Source organism: Mus musculus, chromosome 14 (genome assembly GCF_000001635.26).
Source record: "Mus musculus strain C57BL/6J chromosome 14, GRCm38.p6 C57BL/6J".
NCBI lineage: Eukaryota > Metazoa > Chordata > Mammalia > Rodentia > Muridae > Mus > Mus musculus.
In genome coordinates this window covers 51,344,289-51,363,780 of record NC_000080.6, presented here as the reverse complement: position 1 = coordinate 51,363,780, position 19,492 = coordinate 51,344,289, and the positions used below count along the sequence as shown (strand labels likewise).

Sequence of the window (19,492 nt, the reverse complement as noted above, 5' to 3'; positions counted from 1 at the left end):
TACCTTTAATTGTATAAAACCTGGATAATATTTTCTTACTGTGCATACCTTGATAGTGGGCATTATTTCTATATACATATGCATGTGTTTCACTGTTTACAATCCTATCTTTTGCCAGGAAAACCCTTTTCTTTGGAACATAGGGGCTCAACGACAGGGCAAATATAAAATCGTAAACTTTCTGTCCCATCTTCAAAATATTAACTTGCACACCCTCCCTTTCTAAAATACAACCAGACAAAGTGGGCATCAGTGAGCAATGGTTAACCTGGACTCTACAAATTACTGCATTGTAGCCTCATAGCCATCACTTCTTCAATATCTGTCTTCCCAAGTTTAGGCATGAGGATGCTGGGGGTTGTAACATTATATTCTACTCATAGCAAACATAAGACTCAGGAGGTAGAGCAAGGAGTGGAATGGCCTGAGTCCAGGTTAAACCTCAATTTTAATGGGTCCATAAGTTCAGGATAGAGTCCCTTTGGCTCTGTCATCTGAGGCTTCTGCGTTCTTAGCTGGGTGTGCTGAATCTGTGCTATAATGCAACCTGTCCTCACAGATGCAAGATGAAAAATCATGTATGTCTTTTGTGGGAAGACATCTGCCTTTGACTACCATCTGGAGCCACACAATACAGAGCTCCAAATTGAGGGGAGGAGATTGTTGATGCCTTAGAAATTGAGGGCCTTTTCTTACAATATGGGGCCCATATTTTGCCAACATGAATGTTCCTTGGGTTTTTCACTAAAAGTGGCTTGGTTGTTTCCTGGCCTAAAGGGAACCTACTCCATACATGCTCTTTATTTATTTATTTTTTCATTATCAAGGAAAGGATTGTTGCAGAATCATGCCATGGGAGCAGGGAGGTCAACTAAGTTGTTCTTAGATCCATCTCACTTGGTAGAAGACTGAAGACCTGAGGTATCTGGGGAAAGGAAGCAGCACACAGTATCACACAGCTCCCTCTACGGCAACTGCGAGAACTGTAATAGGGTTGTTTGTTTTTTATTACAAATAAAGCTAGCCAGAGTTGGTACATGCCTTTAATCCCAGCACTCAGAAGGTTTTTTAAAAAAATGTTGTTGCTAGTATTCCTGTTGTTTCCTTTGGTTTTTGTTGTTAACTCCTCCAGCAATTTGCACTGTACCTAGAACGTTAAGCCCATGCTCTGTACAGTCCTATCATTCATGTTAGTCAGGAGTGGTTACTCCTCAGATGATCTCATTACTCACTTTCAAAGAAGGAAAACACTCACAGAGACATTAGTTACCTTGTATGGTCTCATGTATCCACTCATTATGACTATAGAGACGCATCCCAATATTATGGATTATCTTTGCTTTTGTTTTTGAGATGACAGGCCTGTGTGGAAGTGTCCATTTAGGTGGCAGAGGGCCTGGTATGGCTGAAAGAATGGCTGCCCCTGAAGGCCAAGGTTGGCCCTTCAGTGCCTCTGAAGCCTGAGGCAGAGGTCTGCCAGCAACACAGGAACACATGGCCAGAGCTGGTTCCAGACTGTATTATTGATGAGACCTGAGACCAGGATGAAAAGAAGCCTCCAGATTTCTGTTAAAGGTGGAACAGTCACTTTGATATGAGGGGAATAATGGATCTTTGGGATGCAAGCTCTCCATTTTATTTATCTTTGCTATGTACACAGTATGTGTCAATGACAAAGGCACCCTACTTTACAACATCTAGTCACTCTAGATGTTGAAGTGTTTGCCAGTGAATATATACATACTAGAGTTAGTAAAACAATACATTTTGCCCCATTTTGTTAAATACTTTAATTTTGTTTTTGTATTAATATAAATTTTACTTATTCACATTACATAGTGCTTACTGCAACCCCACACCCACAGTGTTTTCCTGATATTCAAGAATTCTTATTCTCTGATCGGATCAGGGACAACTATCTCAGGACATCTCTTCTTCTACCAAAGCCAACTTGCCCTGTCCTGTGGAAAGGATTTGAAGGTGCTGGAAATGGATGCCTTCTGCTTGGCATTCCTCTTGTTCCATTTCCCTGGCTTTGAGAACTTCGTACAGAACTGTCCTGGAACTTGGTTCTTCATTCAGATGGTCCACAAGAAGCCCTGGTTTTGTTAATGTTCTTGAGAGTATATTTCCACCAAACCTATTCCCACTATTACCCTAAGCCTGGCAAAGGCAATGAGACAAAAGACATCTATTCCAGGAGTTTCTGATTGTTCTCAGCCTAGCAGTACAACAGCCCACATACATGGCAAAGTTAAGTGAGGTCACACAGGGGACATAAGAGTATACTGATGCTTTCATAAAGTATGTTCTAGAGGTTTACCATATCTGAATACTCGTAGATTTGTACGCACTGGACACTAAAGTGCTCAACATACATTGCTTTTACACTCAGTTTCCCCAAATATTAGAAGTCCCCAAATTTGGAGAAATTTAAAGGTAAAAATAAGTCCCTGGCGCTGGAGTACCTAAAAAATGTATGAGGACAGAGAACTGTTTGAGAATAAAAGAGACCAAATGCTTACCAAGATGAAAGTCGAAGCCCAATAGGACAATCTAAATAATAAGCCATTGGGTGAAACTTGAAAGCAGGAGGCCATAGGCCACGAAGGTAAGTCTTTGGCCTTCAGGCAGATCTATTTCCAATTTTCTTTTTCTTTTTTTTTTTATGAAAAATAAATTTATTACATAACACCTTGTTTTTAACAAGGTTCAATTTTTTTTATTCAGAATACTTGTATTATTCATGTAAAATAGTTTGAAACAGTACGTTGTATGTTATAGCTTTTTATTTTCCCCTCAAAAGTTCTAAGGCTCTCCTACTCCCTCTCCTTTGCTGAAGTAAGGGCACCCTAAAAATGTGCGAACAACCTTTTTTAAAAAAGTTAACTGAACAAAATTGTAATAGCACTACACTAGACAGCTTCAAATCAGGACAGAAGAGTGCGGGCTGACGCCGTGCCTCGCAGAGGTCACCGTGCCTCACTGAGGTCACCACTCATGCTTTTGTAATCAGAAAGCATGCTCATAAATCAGCAACACCAATGAGGAAAAGAAAACACTGTCTGCAACAATCATTCCAGTTTGCTGAACCAACAGGCTTATATCAATGACAACATATTTAATTACTATCAAATAGCAGCTTTAAGACCAGTCAAGTCGTCATAGGTTGAAAATAAAAACAAACCTCTAAGTTGGAAATTAATCTTTGGGAGTTCTGAAACCTGTCAGTAGAAACTATGTGGTTCTTTTGTACTTTAAAAACAATCCAAGCAATATTCTTGGTCATAAAACACTGATTTATGTAGAAGATGAATCAACTCACCGATAAGACACTAAAAAGAAAGGTGTACCAAAATAATCTTTAAATCTTGGTTATTTTGTTAACATAATCTGTGTTTCAAGTACCAGTTAAACCTTGTGTCTGTGTGTACTATTAGTCAGATCACGCTGTTACACTGAAAGTCACCACACACGAGGACAAATGCTCGCCCTAGCACATTTCACAGCTTCAGATGCTACAGACCCTCACTGAAAACTATGCTTGGTCAGTCTGAACCATGTCAAGTAAACTATGGAAGTAGCAAACCCACAACACAACTGTGCTAGCACTTTCATTTCAAATCTAACTCCAAACTTAGGTACAACCTGGAAGCTACCACCCCAATCTGTGACAACTGGTGGAACTCGGCTACTGGACATTGTGAAGTTGTGGTTGTACAATACATTCGCATGGCCCACACCAGGTTCCAGCGAGTGCCTCAGCCAGTCCTGCAGCATGAGCAACAGTGCACTGACAAACTCCAGCACAGCTCAGTACCGATATGTCTGATGTGAGTACTGTGGAGGCTGCTGGGAGGTAGCTGAGTATCCCATGCTGCTCTGGGGCTGTGATGTGCTTGGTCCAGGGTTGGGATAAGCAGCATGTGGATTGGAACGCTGATAGTCGGGGGTCATGATGAGTCCACCTGAGGTAGTGGTAGGAGGGAGAACTCTCACTTTTTTCAAGGGGGGCCCTTGTGCGTGGCCGCTGTCCTGGTTCCCTGGATGGCCAGTTCCGTTAGTGTGGTTGTTGCCCTGCTGCTGCTGCTGGGTCTTTTTGTCTCCTTTCTCATCAGGCTCTTCTTCTGTTAAAAATTCTCATTTGGGATACGGGATCTGACAACCGGCGAAAACATCTGACGTGGGAAGTGGGTCTTCTAGGAAGTAGGGGTCCTGCATGGCCTGCTCTGAGGTAATTCGCTGTATTGGGTCCATAGTGAGCAACTTCTGAAGCAAATGGAATGCTTTACTATCGGGTTTAACTTTATGCTTTTCCATATACTTGATAAGGCTGCAATTGGTATACGTATTTCTTCTGAAATCTTTCATTAATGTTGAATGTTCAGGCATCTTTTTTATATCTTCCCAATCTTTATCTGCAGGGAATCCCATTACATTGAATATTCTGTCCAGCTGGTCATGGTGATAAGGATTACTAGTTTTGATGTCCTCTTGTCGACAATAAAATATTGGTTCTGACGTTAGTAGTTCAATTGCTTTGGTATAATGTCACGCTCCGAGGAGTAATTCTGGAGCTCGGTACCAGAATGTTACAACCACTGGATCCAAATCTGCTAAAGGCTTCAAAGGTGAATTAAATAATCGGGCAAAGCCCATGTCAGCAATTTTTACTCTTCCTCGCTCAGGACCTTCACCCATAACTAAAATATTAGCAGGTTTCAAATCCCTGTGCAACACCCAGCTGGCATGAAGATAGTGAATCCCATATAGGATCTGGTACAACAGTGACTTCACCATTCCCCAAGGTAACTGAACTGGCTTCTTGTTGGCTTTCGAAGCTCTGGGAAACTTAATTATATGCCAGAGGTCATGCTCAGCATAGTCAAAGAGAAGCCATACTTTCCGATCAGCATGAGACAGAAACACCTTCAGAAGGGAGATGACGTTTGGGTGCTTAAGCTCTTGGAGTAATGCTATCTCTCTGCATGCTGACATAGACATTCCAGTTCCTTCTATTTGTTTTAAAGCGTAGTCTTTATCGTCCTTCCCATCGTTCCTCTTCGCCTTGTAGACGTGCCCTTAAGTGCCTCCACCAACTTTGCAGCCCTCCTATTCAAACAGGTCCTCGACCCGCTCCCGCTCGCTGCTCAGCTTCACTTTAAAGTCATAGTCCATTGTCACAGCCGCCAAGGCCGGGGTGCTGGGGCGGGGGCCTCGGGCCTCGGGCCTCGATGGGGACCGGGCCTCGCAGCAGCCGCTACCCCCGAGCTACATCCGCCGGCCGCAGCACCAGCCCGCCTCACACGCGGCGACTTCAGGAGGCCCCGCGCGGGCGCCGGGCGGTCCCCGCGGGCGCGCGACAGCCGAGGGACGCGCTGGGATCGGGGAGCAGCGCCCGCCCTTGTCTCCGCGCTCCCGGGGCGCCGGCTCGCGCGCGGCTGGCCGCGCGTGCTGCTGCGGGTGCGACGCGGGGCGGCCACGGCTGACTCTGCTCCTCGCCCACGCACATCCGCGCCCCACCTTCTCCCACACGCACTCACAAACACTCAGGCTGCCATCCGCCCCGACAGACCAGCGACGCAGCGGGTAGCTCCCCCGAGAGAGGAGGAGGAGAAGGAGCTATTTCCATTTTTCTGAGGAACCTCCAGATTGATTTCCATAGTTGTCATAGCACTTTGCACTCCCACCAGAAATGGAGGATTGTTCCTCTTTCTCCACATTCTCACCAACATGAGCTTTCACCAGTTTTTGATCTTAGACATTCTTCACTGGAAAATATACTGCCTTGTACCATTCTCTGAGTCACTTTGGTTTTCATTTCCCTCAACACTAAGGACTTTCCACATTTCTTTAAGTTCTTCTCAGCCATTCAAGGTTCCTTGTTGTGAATTTTTTGTATCGTTCTATACCCCATTTTCAGATTGGGTTCTTTGATCTTTTGGTGTTTAGCTACTTGAGTTCTTTTGATATTTTTTCATATTAATCCTCTATAGGATGTAAGGTTAGTGAAGACTTTCCCCCAATATGTATGTTGCCAATTTGTCCTATTGGCTATGCCCTTTGGCTTACATAAGTTTTTCAGTTTAATGAGGTCCCATTTATCAATTTTTGATGTTAGAAGCTGAACCATTAGAGCTGTGTTTAGAAAAATTGTCCCTATTCCCGTGAGTTTGAAGCTCTTTCTCAATTTCTCTTGAATTAGATTCAGTGAATCTGGTTTTATGTTGAGGTCTTTGATCCACTTGGACTTGAGTTTTATTCCTGGTGACAAATATGGATCTACTTTCATTTTTCTACATACTTACTGCCAGTAGGACCAGCACCATTTATTGAAGATGCTTTCTTTTTTCCATTGTATATTTTTGTCTTCTTTGTCAAAGATCAAGTGTCCATACGCGTGGTTTAATGTCTGGGACTTCAATTCTTTTTTTTTTTTTCTATTTTAAAATATTTTAATCTTACTTTTCAAATTTTATCCTCTTTCTTGGTTTCTGGTTCTATTATCTCATGCCCTCTCCACCTGCATCTATGAGAGAGTTCCCCACTCTCACACCCACTGCTGTCTCCCTGCCCTGGCATTCCCTACACTTGGGCATCGACCCTTCAAAGGAACAAGGGTGTCTCTTCCCATTCATGTCTGACAAGGCCATAATCTGCTACATATGTAGCTAGAGCCATGGGTTGCTCCATATGCACTCTTTGATTGGTGGTTTAGTCCCGTGAGCTCTGGGTTATCTGGTTGGTTGATGTTGTTCTTCCTATGTTTGCAAACCCATTAATTCTTTCAGTCCTTTCTCTAACTTCTCCATTGGGGACTCTAGGCTAGGAGCAAAGGGTGGCTGCAAGCATCTACCTCTGTATTTATCAGCTCAGGCAAAGCCTATGAGAAGACAGCTGTAGCAGGCTCCTGTCAGCAAGCACTTTTTTTTTCCATTTTTTATTAGGTATTTAGCTCATTTACATTTCCAATGCTATACCAAAAGTCCCCCATATCCACCCACCCCCACTCCCCTGCCCACCCACTCCCCCTTTTTGGCCCTGGTGTTCCCCTGTACTGGGGCATATAAAGTTTGCAAGTCCAATGGGCCTCTCTTTGCAGTGATGGCCGACTAGGCCATCTTTTGATATATATGCAGCTAGAGTCAAGAGCTCCGGGGTACTGGTTAGTTCATAATGTTGTTCCACCTATAGGGTTGCAGATCCCTTTAGCTCCTTGGCTACTTTCTCTAGCTCCTCCATTGGGAGCCCTATGATCCATCCATTAGCTGACTGTGAGCATCCACTTCTGTGTTTGCTAGGCCCCGGCATAGTCTCACAAGAGACAGCTACATCTGGGTCCTTTCAATAAAATCTTGCTAGTGTATGCAATGGTGTCAGCGTTTGGATGCTGATTATGGGGTGGATCCCTGGATATGGCAGTCTCTACATGGTCCATCCTTTCATCTCAGCTCCAAACTTTGTCTCTGTAACTCCTTCCATGGGTGTTTTGTTCCCAAATCTAAGGAGGGGCATAGTGTCCACACTTCAGTCTTCATTCTTCTTGAGTTTCATGTGTTTAGCAAATTATATCTTATATCTTGGGTATCCTAGGCTTGGGGCTAATATCCACTTATCAGTGAGTACATATTGTGTGAGTTTCTTTGTGAATGTGTTACCTCACTCAGGATGATGCCCTCCAGGTCCATCCATTTGGCTAGGAATTTCATAAATTCATTCTTTTTAATAGCTGAGTAGTACTCCATTGTGTAGATGTACCACATTTTCTGTATCCATTCCTCTGTTGAGGGGCATCTAGGTTCTTTCCAGTTTCTGGCTATTATAAATAAGGCTGCTATGAACATAGTGGAGCATGTGTCCTTCTTACCAGTCAGCAAGCACTTTTTGACATCTTTCATAGTGTCTGAGTTTGGTGTCTGTATATGGGATGGATCCCCAGGTGGAAAGACTCATGATGGCCTTTGCTTCAGTCTCTGTTCCACATCTTGTCTCTAAATTTCCTCCTGTGAAGATTTTGTTTGCCCTTCTAAGGCATTTTTTTTGTTATTCTAAATGAATTTACAAATTGCTTTTCTAAGTACAAGAACAATTTATTTTGAATTTTGATGAGGAGTACATTGAATATGTAGATGCATAAAGGCCATTTTTACTATATCAATCCTGCCAATCCATGAGAAGGGGAGATCTTTCTACCTTCTGACATGTTCTTTGATTTCTTTCTTCAGAGACTTGAAGTTTTGTCATACAGATGTTTCACTTGCCTGGTTAGAGTCTCCTTCAAGGTATTTTCTTTTGTTTGTGACTATTGAGAAGGGTGCGGTTTTCCTAATTTCTTTCTCAGCCTGTTTATTTTTTGAGTAAAAGAAGGATACTGATTTGTTTGACATAATTTATATCCAGCCACTTTGCTGAAGTTGTATATCAGGTTTAGCAGTTCTCTGGTGGTCAGTGCTTCTAACCATTGGTTGTGTGCTGACCCCTGTGGTTGAATTATGGAAAGCTGCTAACCCCTGTTTTTGGAAAGCTGGAAGAAGCTGGGGGGGGGGGTAACCTTGTTGGAGGACCTGAAGACTCAGTAAACCTGGACCCTAGAGATCTCTCAGACACTGCAATACCAACCAGGCTGCATACAACAGCTTTTATGAGGCCCCCAAAATATATACAACAGAGGACTGCCAGGTGTAGATTCAGTCAGAGAAAATGCACACAAGCCTCAAGAGAATGGAGGCCCTAGAGAGTTCAAAGGTCTGGTGGGGGTGGGGATATCCTGTGGACACAGGGGGTGTTGGGTGAAGGTATGGGATATGGTATGGGGGTGGACCAGGAGAGGAAAAAATCTGGAGTTTAAAATTATAAAGGAAAAAATTTCAAAAAATAGAAGAAAGAAAAAAGGAAGGAATTCTCTGGTGGAACTTTTATGGTCAGTTAAGTATATGATCCTATCATCTGCAAATAGTGGTATTTTAACTTCTTTCTTTCCAATTTGTATCCCTTTGTCCTCCTTCTGTTGTCTAATTGCTCTGGCTAGGACTCTGAGTACAATATTGAATAGGTAGGGACTGGGAGGGCAGCCTTGTTTACTCCTTGATTTTAGTGTGATTGCTTCCAGTTTCTCTCTCTGTAGTTTGATGTTGGCTACTGGTTTGTTGTATATTGATTTTACTGTGTTTAGGAATGGGCCATGAATTCCTGATGTCCCCTAGACTTTTATCTTAAATAGATGTTGAATTTTGTCAAATGCTTTCCCAGCGTGAAATGATCATGTAGTGTTTTTCTTTGAGATTGTTTATATAGTGGATTATGATAGATTTCTGTATATTGAACCATCCCTGCATCCCTGGGATGAAGTCCACTTGATAATGACGAATGATTTTAATGATTTGTTCTTGGATTTGGTTTTTGAGAAGTGAATTGCATAATTTTGCAGTGGTATCCATAAATGAAATTCAGAAGTTTTTTCTTTGTTGGGTCTTTGTGTGGCTTTGGTATCAGTGTAACAGTGGCTCCATAGAGCACATTGGGTATTATTTCTTCTGTTTCTATTTTGTGCAATAGTTTGAAGGGAATTGGTATTAGGTCTTCATTGAAGGTTTGAAAGAAATCTGCACTAAACACATCTGGTCTCAAGCTTCTGTTGGTTGGAGATTTTACCCATTGCTTCTATTTCTTTAGAGGTTATAGGAAAGCTCACATGTTTTATCTGATCCTGATTTAATTTTGGTACCTGTAGCTGTCAAGAAAATTGTCCATTTCATTCACATTTTCCAGTTTTGTTGAGTACAGCTTTGTAGTAGGATTTGATGTTTTTTTTTTTTTTGATTACCTTGGTTCCTGTCATTATGACTCCCTTTTCATTTCTGATTTTGTTAATTTGGATACTGTCTCTGTGCCATCAGGTTAGTTTGGATAAGGGATTCTCTATCTTGTTGATTTTGTCAAAGAATCAGCTCCTGGTTTTGTTGATTCATTGTATAGTTCTTTTTATTTATTTATTTATTTATTTATTTATTTATTTATTTATTGCTTGATTTCAGCCTCGAGTTTGATTACTTCCTGCCATCTACTCCTCTTGGGTATATTTGCTTCTTTTTGCAAGAATTTTCAGATGTTCTGTCAAGCTGCTAGTGTATACTCTCTCCAGTTTCTTTTAGGAGGTACTCAGAGCTATGGGTTTTCCATTTAACATGGTTTTCATTGTGTCCCATAAGTTTGGGTGTGTTGTAACTTTGTTTTCACTAAATTCTAAAAAGTCTTTAATTTCTTTCTTTATTTCTTCCTTGGCCAAGTCATAATTGAGGAGAGCATTGTTCAGCATCCATGTGTATGTGGGCTTTCTGTTGTTTTTGTTGTTATTGAAGACCAGCATTAGACAGTGGTGATCTGATCGGTTGCATCAGATTATTTCAATTTTTTGTATCAGTTGTGGCCTTCTTTGTGAACGAGCATATGGTCAATTTTGCAAAAGGAACCCTTAGGTGCTGAGAAGAAGGTATATACTTTTGATTTAGGATGAAATGTAGTATAGATATCTGTTAAATTGATTTAGTTCATAGCTTCTGTTAGTTTCACTGTGTCTCTGTTTAGAATCTGTATCCATTATCTGACCATTGATGAGAGTGGGGTACTGAATTCTCCCTCGAGTATTGTGTGAGTTACAATGTGTGCTTTGAACTTCAGTAAAATTTCTTTTATGGCTTTGGTTGCCTTTACAATTGTAGCATAGATGTTCAGAATTGAGAGTTTATCTTGGTAGATTTTTCCTTTGATGAATATGAAGTGTCCTTCCTTATCTTTTTTGAAAACTTTAGTCTGAAAGTCGATTTTATTCGATATTATAATGCATACTTCATCTTACTTCTTGGGAACATTTGTTTGGAAAATTGTTTTTCAGCTTTTAATTCTGAGGTAGTACCTGTTTTTGTCAGTGAGGTGCATATCTTGTCTGCAGCAAAATACTGGGTCGTGTTTACTTTTCCAGTCTTTTAGTCTATGTCATTTTATTTGGGAACTGAGTCCACTGATGATTGAAAACCACTCTAGAAATCAATTTCGAGGTTCCTTAGAAAACTGGACATAGTACTACCTGAGGACCCAGCAATACCACTCCTGGGCATATACCCAGAAGATGCTCCAACATGTAATAATGACACATACTCCACTATGTTCATAGGAGCCTTATTATAATAGCCAGTAGCTGGAAAGAACCCAGATGTCCCTCAGCAGAGGAATGGATGCAGAAAATGTGATGTAATTGCAAAATGGAGTACTATTCAGCTATTAAAAAGAGTAAATTAATGAACTTCTTAGGTAATGGATAGAATTAGAAAATGTCATCCTGAGTGATGTAACTCAATCACAAAAGAACACACATGGTATGCACTCACTTATAAGTGGATACTAGCCCTGAAGCTTGGAATACCCAAGATATAATTAACAGATCACAGGAAGCTCAAAAAGAAGGAAGACCAATGTGTAGATATGTTGGTCCTTCTTAGAAGGGGGAACAAAATACCCATGGGTGGAGACAGAGAGACAAAGTGTGGAGCAGAGACTGCCCCATCTGTCTAACCATTCCCTATAGTGTCATTACACCCAGGTGCTATTGTGGATGCCAACAAGAGCTTGCTGACCAGAGCCTGGTATAGCTATCTCCTGAGAGACTCTGTCAGTGCCTGTCAAATACTGAGGAAAGGAGCAGGGAAGAGAGGTACTTGGACAGGTCTTGAAGTTAGCCTTTGCTAAAATTGAGTAAAAAATAAATTTTTTAGAGTTGGTGCATTCATACAGGAAAGGAGGAGATGACTCAGTCACTAAAGGTTCTGACAGGCCACACTGAGCTGGCATTCATGAACTCTCCATTATTCAGTAAGAACAACTGCACTTGATAAGATGCTTACATAACCTTTACACCCAGCACTTCCCTCTCTGCTACTATCTGTCATGGTGGAGGATCTTCTCAGGGTTGTCTCTTCTGTGCTGTCAGGACACTGGCAAGCTTTTCCTCTCACCTGTTTTGGTCTCAACAAAGTCTCCCCTCACCAGCCAGAAAATCTCTTCTTGTAATTTCAGCCTCATTGTGAGGTAGCAAGAGAGTGGAAACAATTTAGGACATTACAGATGAGGCCTTTGGAAGGCAATGTGGGTTAGATAATGTCATCAGAGTAAATTCTTGCCTTTTGCAAAAGCCTTCTAAACAAATGGTTCCCTAGGATAGTTTCCCAACCAGAGAGCAGGATAGCATGCGGATTATGTATTTGCAATATGGTGTGTGGGAGACAGGCAGCTGATTTTAGATAGTCTTAAGTAGCCAGGGCTGGTCTTGTACACAACCCACTAATGTGGTCAAGGTTGACTTTGGATCCCAAAAGCCACCCTAAATATTTGAATATCAATAATTAAGAACCACTTCTTCACTAAAATAATTTACCTTTACCTTCTCTTAAGTTAGTATGTAAATAATGATATCATTGTGTAACGATGATTTAATTTTTTCCACCAAGAAAAAGAATGTGGCTTTCTTTTTTTGGACCTAAATGGTTAAATGGAACCAATGATGGAAATCTTCTGTCAAAGTTCCCTCTCTAAAGAAAATGCTCCTGATTCCAGACTAAGGAACAGAGTGTGGTGTGTGTTTCTGGTTGAGGCCTCTTATCAAGTTAAGTAACTAAACTAGATTTCCTTTTTAGAAACCCATAAATGGGTACCATCTTGTATCAAAAGTTTCTTCTGAGTGTGATAAGAACATCGGTTTTTTTCATAGAGATATTGTCAAGACTGAAGCTTCTGTGTGCAAAGCAGAGATCTGCTGTACTTTCCCAACTCAGTCCATGACTCAGTTTATGTTCAAATAATGTATGATCTTATTAGTAATGCAAGGTAGGTGAATACCTCCTGTGTTCTCCTCATGGGAATAGTCTAGACCAGAGTGAGATTATGTCTCTCTTTCTGTCTCTCTCTGTGTCCCTTAATTATGTTTCTGTGTGCCTCTGTCCCTCCGTGTCTCTCTGTCTCTGTCTATCTTTTTCTCTCTGTCTCTCTCTCTCTCGTGGTGGTTTTGAGACAGTGTTTCTGTGTTTATTCCTAGCTGGTCTGTACCTCACCAGGCTGTCCTTGGGAGATTCAGGTAAAATCATGCACCACAAATGCCTACTGCCTGATTCTAAGAAATCATATATACCTTAAAGTATAGTGGAAGTTCATTGTAAGAGTGACCGGAGCCATTGTTCATTTAATCTAGATAGGGAGATTAGAATTTAAGCTCGTTGGGCTCTCCAGAGTTAAAAGATTATCCTGTGCTTCCTCCTTTTCTGAGTTCCTTCTTCCTTTCCTCTAGCCCTCCCATGTTCCCTCTCTCCCGCCATACTTTCTTCCTTCTTTCCTACCTACCTTTCTTACATTGTTCCTTCCTTTCATTCATGTTTATTAATTCCCTTCTTCATTTGCTCTTGTCTCTTTTTATATCTCGGTTTATTTCATTATTTCTGTCTCTATTTAAATTTGTTAACATTTTTGAGACTGCTTCTCACACTATGGCTCACTTTGACATAAATCTCATAATAATACTATGGCGAAGATTTCCAATTGGTAGAACTATAGATATGGAACAAAATGCCTCCTAAGATTTTTCTCTTTATATCACTACTTAGCCTTCATTTTCATTGTATTAGTTTATGTCTCCAAGCTTACAAATTGTTGAAAAAAATTATTTTTCTTGTTATCCTCCCCACTTCTGTCTAATTTGTGGTTGAAGTTATTTATTATTTTCTAAATCTTCTTCAAAAGTTAAGGTCAGAATAATGAAGGAGTCTAAAGCATTCACAGATGGGAGGAAAACAGGAGGAAGCAATATGATGTAAGACAGGGCTTAGATGCAGACACAGGAAAAAAAGAAAGGTGAGTGGACAATTGAGTGAGGTGAGAAGAGGTTGAGTAAAAGTGTCATGCCAGTCTGTACTTCCTGGTGTGGACCACGTTGCTATGACTGTAAGCAGTTGACCTCTGGAGAAAGTGAGTGAAGCATGTACACACATATGTCTACTTTTATATTTTTTCCTGCTTTACTTTTAAATCCATAATAATTTTGAAAGAAGGAAAAAGAAAATCCTGACAAGGGTGAACAAAATGAAAAAAAAAAACATTACTATAGAAATCATTCAAACTCCTTAGTGATCAGAGAAGTGCAAATCAAAATGACCCTAAGATTACAGGTTACATCCATCTGAAATGCTAAGATCTTAACCTACACTGACAGTACATGTTGGCAAGGATGTGGAGAAAAAGAAACATTGCTCCATTTCTGGTGGTATTGGAAACTTGTAAAAAAAAAAACCACTCAGAAAATCAATTTGGAGCTTCCTCAGAAAATTGAAAATATATCTGCCTGAAGATCCAGCTTTATCACTCTTGGGTATAAACCCAAAATATGCCCCACCATACCAAGGGGCTACACATTCCACTATGTTCATAGAAGCCTTGTTTGTGATACCCAGATGCTGGAGAAAACACAGATGTCCAACAACAGAAGAATGGATATAGAAAATATGGTTCATTTACACAGTGGAATACTACTAAGCTACTAAGCACAAGGACATCCTGAGATTTGCATGTACATGGGTCGAACTACTCAGACTATGAGGTAACACGGACCCAAAAGAACACGTATGCTGAGGGCCAGGGTGACCCTGTGGCAGGACCAGCAGACACAATTAACCTGGATCCCAGAGACCTGTCAGACCCTGAACCACCAACCAGGCAGCATACATCAGCGTTTATGACACAAACACATATACAGCAAAGGACTACCAGGTCGAAGTTCAGTCAGAGAAGATACACCTAACCCTTAAAAGACTGGAGGCCTAAGGGAGGGTAGAGCTAGTGGGGTGACAGTTGTGGATGGCGTGGGAACATCCAGGTAGAGACGGGGTCTGGATGAAGGTATGGGTGGGGAAGAGTCAGATAGTAGACCGTGAAGGGGATTAAATCTGGAGTGTAAGAAGATGATTAAAAAAAATAACGAAATAATTCAATTTTCTCTGCAGAATCCAACTTTTGGAGAGAAGACACCAAGCAATGAACTGTCAGAAAGTTGTTTGAATAGAGTGGAAGCCGAAGACATGATGAAGCATACTAAGTTTACAAGGGATGACATCAATACATTAGTCAGTAATGCTTCATGACAATTTTCTTTTAGGAGGTGTGGGGTTGTGCATACAAGTTGAGGTCAGAGGTTGCTACTGGGTATCTGCCTCCAACACATTAACATTGTAATTTTCAAGAAGAGGTCTCTCACTGATCAGGGACCTCAGCAATTGGCTACACTACCCACTGTACTCAGGGATTTGCCTAGGTGCCCCCCCCACTGCTGTTATTACAGGTGCATGACTCCATGAGAAGCTTTAGATAGGTGTGATAGGACTCTGAACTCAGGCCTCAAGCTTTTGTATAATATTATGTACTGCCATATATTATTACATAGGCTGTTATAGCATCTATTTTGTGCTCATTGCAACATTGTCACAAATGTAAACAATGCATTTTATAGAATTCTCTCTGTTCATCATCTCCTGTCACACCGCATAAACAATATCCAGCATTTTGCTGCAGGCAAGAAACACACCTCAGTGTCAAACCAATACATTCCTTCAGAGTAAAGTGCTGCAAAAAACTTTTGCAAGCAAATGGTCTAAAAGAACCAAGTTGAAGAAGACATTCTAAAGTTCAAGAAGTAGACTTTCAACCAAAAGTTATCAAAAGAGATGAGAAAGGACACTTCATACTCATCATCCGAAAGGAAGCCTCAATTCTGAACTCCTATGCTTAAGTGCAACGGCACCCAGATTTGTAAAAGATACATTGCTAAATCTCAAAACACAGGTTGAACCACACATAATAATGGCATTTTTCAACTCTCTACACTCACCAGTGAACATGTGACCCAAACAGCAATTAAAGACAGACACGGTGTAAGTAAAAGAAATTGTGAACCAATTGAATTTAGCAGATATCCACAGAACATTTCACTCCCAATTTTAAAAAGGATAGATTCTTATAAAAACACTGTGGAACAGTCTATAAAACTGACTATATAATCAGACCCAAAGTAATCCTTAACAGATAAAAGAAGATTGAGAGAATAGCATGTATTTTATCATATCACCAGGAACTAAGACTGGTCTTCAATAACAACAAGAACAACACAAAGCCCACATATTCATGGAAACAGAAAAACTATCTACTCAGTGATAACTTGGTCAGGAAAGAAAGACTTTCTATGATTCAATGAAAACAAAGAAGCAGCATACTCCATCATTTGGGACACAAGGAAAGCAGTGTTATCAGGAAAATTGTCAGCACTGAGTGCCTTGGGGAACTGGGGGTAGCAACCAGAAAGTACCAGATGACAAGAAAGCAAAAGCTTACCAGTACCTCCACCGGAATGACATTAGCTGAAATACCACACAAACTGAAGGAAAAACCTGTTGAGACAATATCCAGAGGTTAGGCATGGTTCCCCAGTTGAGGGAAAGGGCTAACCACCCATCTCTAAAATTGTAACCCAGAATTGCTCCTGTCTAAAGAAAGACAGAGACAAAGAATGAAGCAGAGACTGAAGGAAAGGCCATAAAGAGACTACCCAACTTGGGCATCCATCTAACATGCCGTCACCAAAGACAGTCACTATTGTAGATGCCAAGAACTGCTTGCTGAGAGGAGATAGAGTGATACAGCTGTCTCCTGAGATGCTCTGCCAGATCTTGAACAATACAGATGCCGATGCTCACAATCAACCATCAGACTGAGCACAGGGACTCCCAATGGAGGAGTTAGGGGAAGAACGGAAATAGCTGAAGAGGCTTCATCTGGCATCAGTGGGAGGGGAGGCACTTCATATTATGGAGGCTTGATGCCCCAATGTAGAGGAATACAATGGTAGTGAGGCGGGAGTGGTAGTTGGGTGGGAGAACACCCTCATAGAAGCATGATAAGGGGAATGGCATAGGCTGTTTGCAGAGGGGAAACCTGGAAAGGGGATACGATTTGAAAATCAAATAAATAAAATATCCAATTAAAGAAAAAAGAGTAAATTGGTGATAGGAAGAATTTGGGGTCATCTTAATAAGGAGTCAACAGCACCTTAAGAGCACACCTAAAACCTCTAGGATGAAAAGAAGCAAACACATTTAAGAGGAATAAATGGCAGAAAATACTCAAACTCAGGGCTGAAGTCAACCAAATAGAAACAAAAAGCAAGATACAAAGAATCAAAGAAACCTAGAGCTAGTTTTTCTGAGAAAATCAACAAGATAGATAAACCCTTAGCCAAACTAACTAAAGGACACAAAGTACCAAAATTAAGAAGTTCAGAAATGAAAAGGGAGACATAACAAAAGAAACTAAGGAAATTAAAAGCTCAGCTTGTCTGACTAGAAAAGCCTATGCTCAACAAACCTGGAAAATGTAGATGGAATGGATTATATTATTTTATTTTTTAAAAATATTTTTGAATGTATGAGTGCTCTGCTGCATATACACCCACATGCCAGAAGAGGGCATCAGATCCTGATATAGATATTTGTGAGTCCCCAGTATCTGAGTTCCTCTATTGCCAAGTGCAAGGGAGTTTTCATTGCAAAAAATTCAGATTGTAAATCAGAGATTTTGTATAAGCACATGTCTCAATACATTGACACAATATATCCTCTCAAGGTATGTGCACACTAAAAAATATAATACAACATTTGCAACATTAAAGGTACAGAAGAATGAATTTGGCCTCTGGGAAACAGGGCAATCTGGGGAATTGGACTGTATGTTACATGAATGGACCCCAGAAGTAGATGTATATTGGATAACAATCTACCTCATGCAATGATCCTAGAGTATCAGGTCCTACCAAAGATAAGCCACCTATGCTACGGCACTAACAAGCTCTCCCCATCCTAAGCACTTGACTTGTAGTAAAGTAGTGAGAAATCTCTAGCTTTGGAAGGAGAAGGTGCCAACTGGTCTTACCTGGGTCAAAAGAGAGTCCCCCCCCTTTTTTTTAATGTATGAAAACCCCTTGTTCTTGGGAAAAGGGGAACTCAGGTACAGGGGGAATATCTAATTGTACATGCACCTCAGGAACTCGTCTAAATGGGGCAAGCTGGTAAGAACGTGGGCCATAGTAGTTCCCAGTGGTATCATCAGTAGTCACATCCATGGACAATCTCTTGTATCCAGGAGAAGCCTTGAATCTTCTGTGATGTCACCATTGTTGCTTGACACCAACTGCCTGTGGTATATTCCTTCAGAGCCTATTGGGTTCACAAGCAGGCAGGTTATCCATGCTTCTCATGCTATTTCAGAGGGAAAATATAATACACACAGAGTCAAGACTTAGGCAGAAGGAGGCCAGCATTCTGTCATGTTGGGAAATGGGAAGAAAGAAATGTTGATGGGTAAGTCACAATGAGTCCTGGGCAAAGGTTGGGGAGGTACATGGAGGACGTTGGCTTGAGCTGGTCCTTCCAGGAATAGGGCTTATGATTTGAGAAAACAACACTTGCTTTGATGAGAGCTTTTAATTTTATCCTGACTGGAAAATTATACCAGGAATCTCTGTGAGGATAACAAAGTGTTTCTCTCAGGATAGAGTGTTGAAGCACTTCGTCCTGTTAGAATTTCCAGTAGGTTACATGAGGATGTGATGCCAATAACAGAGTGGGATATTCCCATGCTCATGACTCAAGGTCCCAGACACTTTGGAATTGAACACACAAGATGTGGACTGATTCACAGTCTGGGGTTAGTATAGTAATCTGTGAGCTCTCATCATGCCTTTTAAGAAGCATGGACAGGCTAACGGGAGATGTTAGGTGCTGGTGTTTATGGTCACTCTTTATTGTGCTAAGTAGTACGGACTATATTGTCCAATAAGAGCTGACAATGCCCTCCAATTCTTCTTGTAGGGGGGAGCTTATGCATTTCAGATCTAGGGAAATTGCAATAGGGAGGGGGGAGGAAAATGGTTAATGATGGTGGTTGGGAACAGGGATCTACCTGAGGAGCCCAGCTTGAAGATAGCTTTCCTACTCTTTCAGGGATTCTGTGTATCTCTAGATTTTCCAATTGCTCAGACTTCTGTGTGGACTAAGCATGGTTTCACTTTCCCTGTACTATATTATCTCTACAAGTTTACCAGTGTTTATCAACCTACATGGTCTGTTGGAAAGACATCACCCCAACCCTCCACCACCAGTAAGCAGGAGCAGAGAATGAAGAGGATGAAGAAGCTCAAAGGGATCTCCAGAAGATCAAAAATGAGAGAGATTAATTCCAGGGAACCCTGGCCAATTACACTAACAAGGATTTGAACAACAGGTAGTCATTATGCCCAGTTCTTTGCTGACTATCTTGGGCCATCCCTGTTAAGCCCAGATTCCCTCATACCACAGGTGGCTACAACTCCAGGCTGTCTGAATATCCAAATTAATTTTGCTGATTGGATTTT

At 41.1% G+C, this 19,492-nt stretch overlaps 1 protein-coding gene, 1 long non-coding RNA gene and 1 pseudogene across 2 annotated transcripts in view; 1 reads left to right on the top strand and 2 right to left on the bottom strand.

The window, feature by feature from the left end:
• Gm7247 (predicted gene 7247) overlaps nt 1-2,711 on the bottom strand; it is a 208,913-nt gene extending 206,202 nt beyond the window's left edge. Inside the window, exon 1 of the mRNA XM_030248214.1 lies at nt 1,952-2,711. The gene's annotated coding sequence lies outside the window, so the exon portion shown is untranslated. The remainder of the gene's footprint in view (nt 1-1,951) is intronic.
• Nucleotides 2,712-3,616: 905 nt separating this feature from the next.
• On the bottom strand, nt 3,617-5,051 carry Gm7107 (predicted gene 7107; annotated as a pseudogene).
• 4930597G03Rik (RIKEN cDNA 4930597G03 gene) overlaps nt 18,292-19,492 on the top strand; it is a 28,155-nt gene continuing 26,954 nt past the window's right edge. Inside the window, exons 1-2 of the long non-coding RNA NR_045736.1 lie at nt 18,292-18,440; nt 19,176-19,362. This is a non-coding gene — a long non-coding RNA (RIKEN cDNA 4930597G03 gene). The remainder of the gene's footprint in view (nt 18,441-19,175; nt 19,363-19,492) is intronic.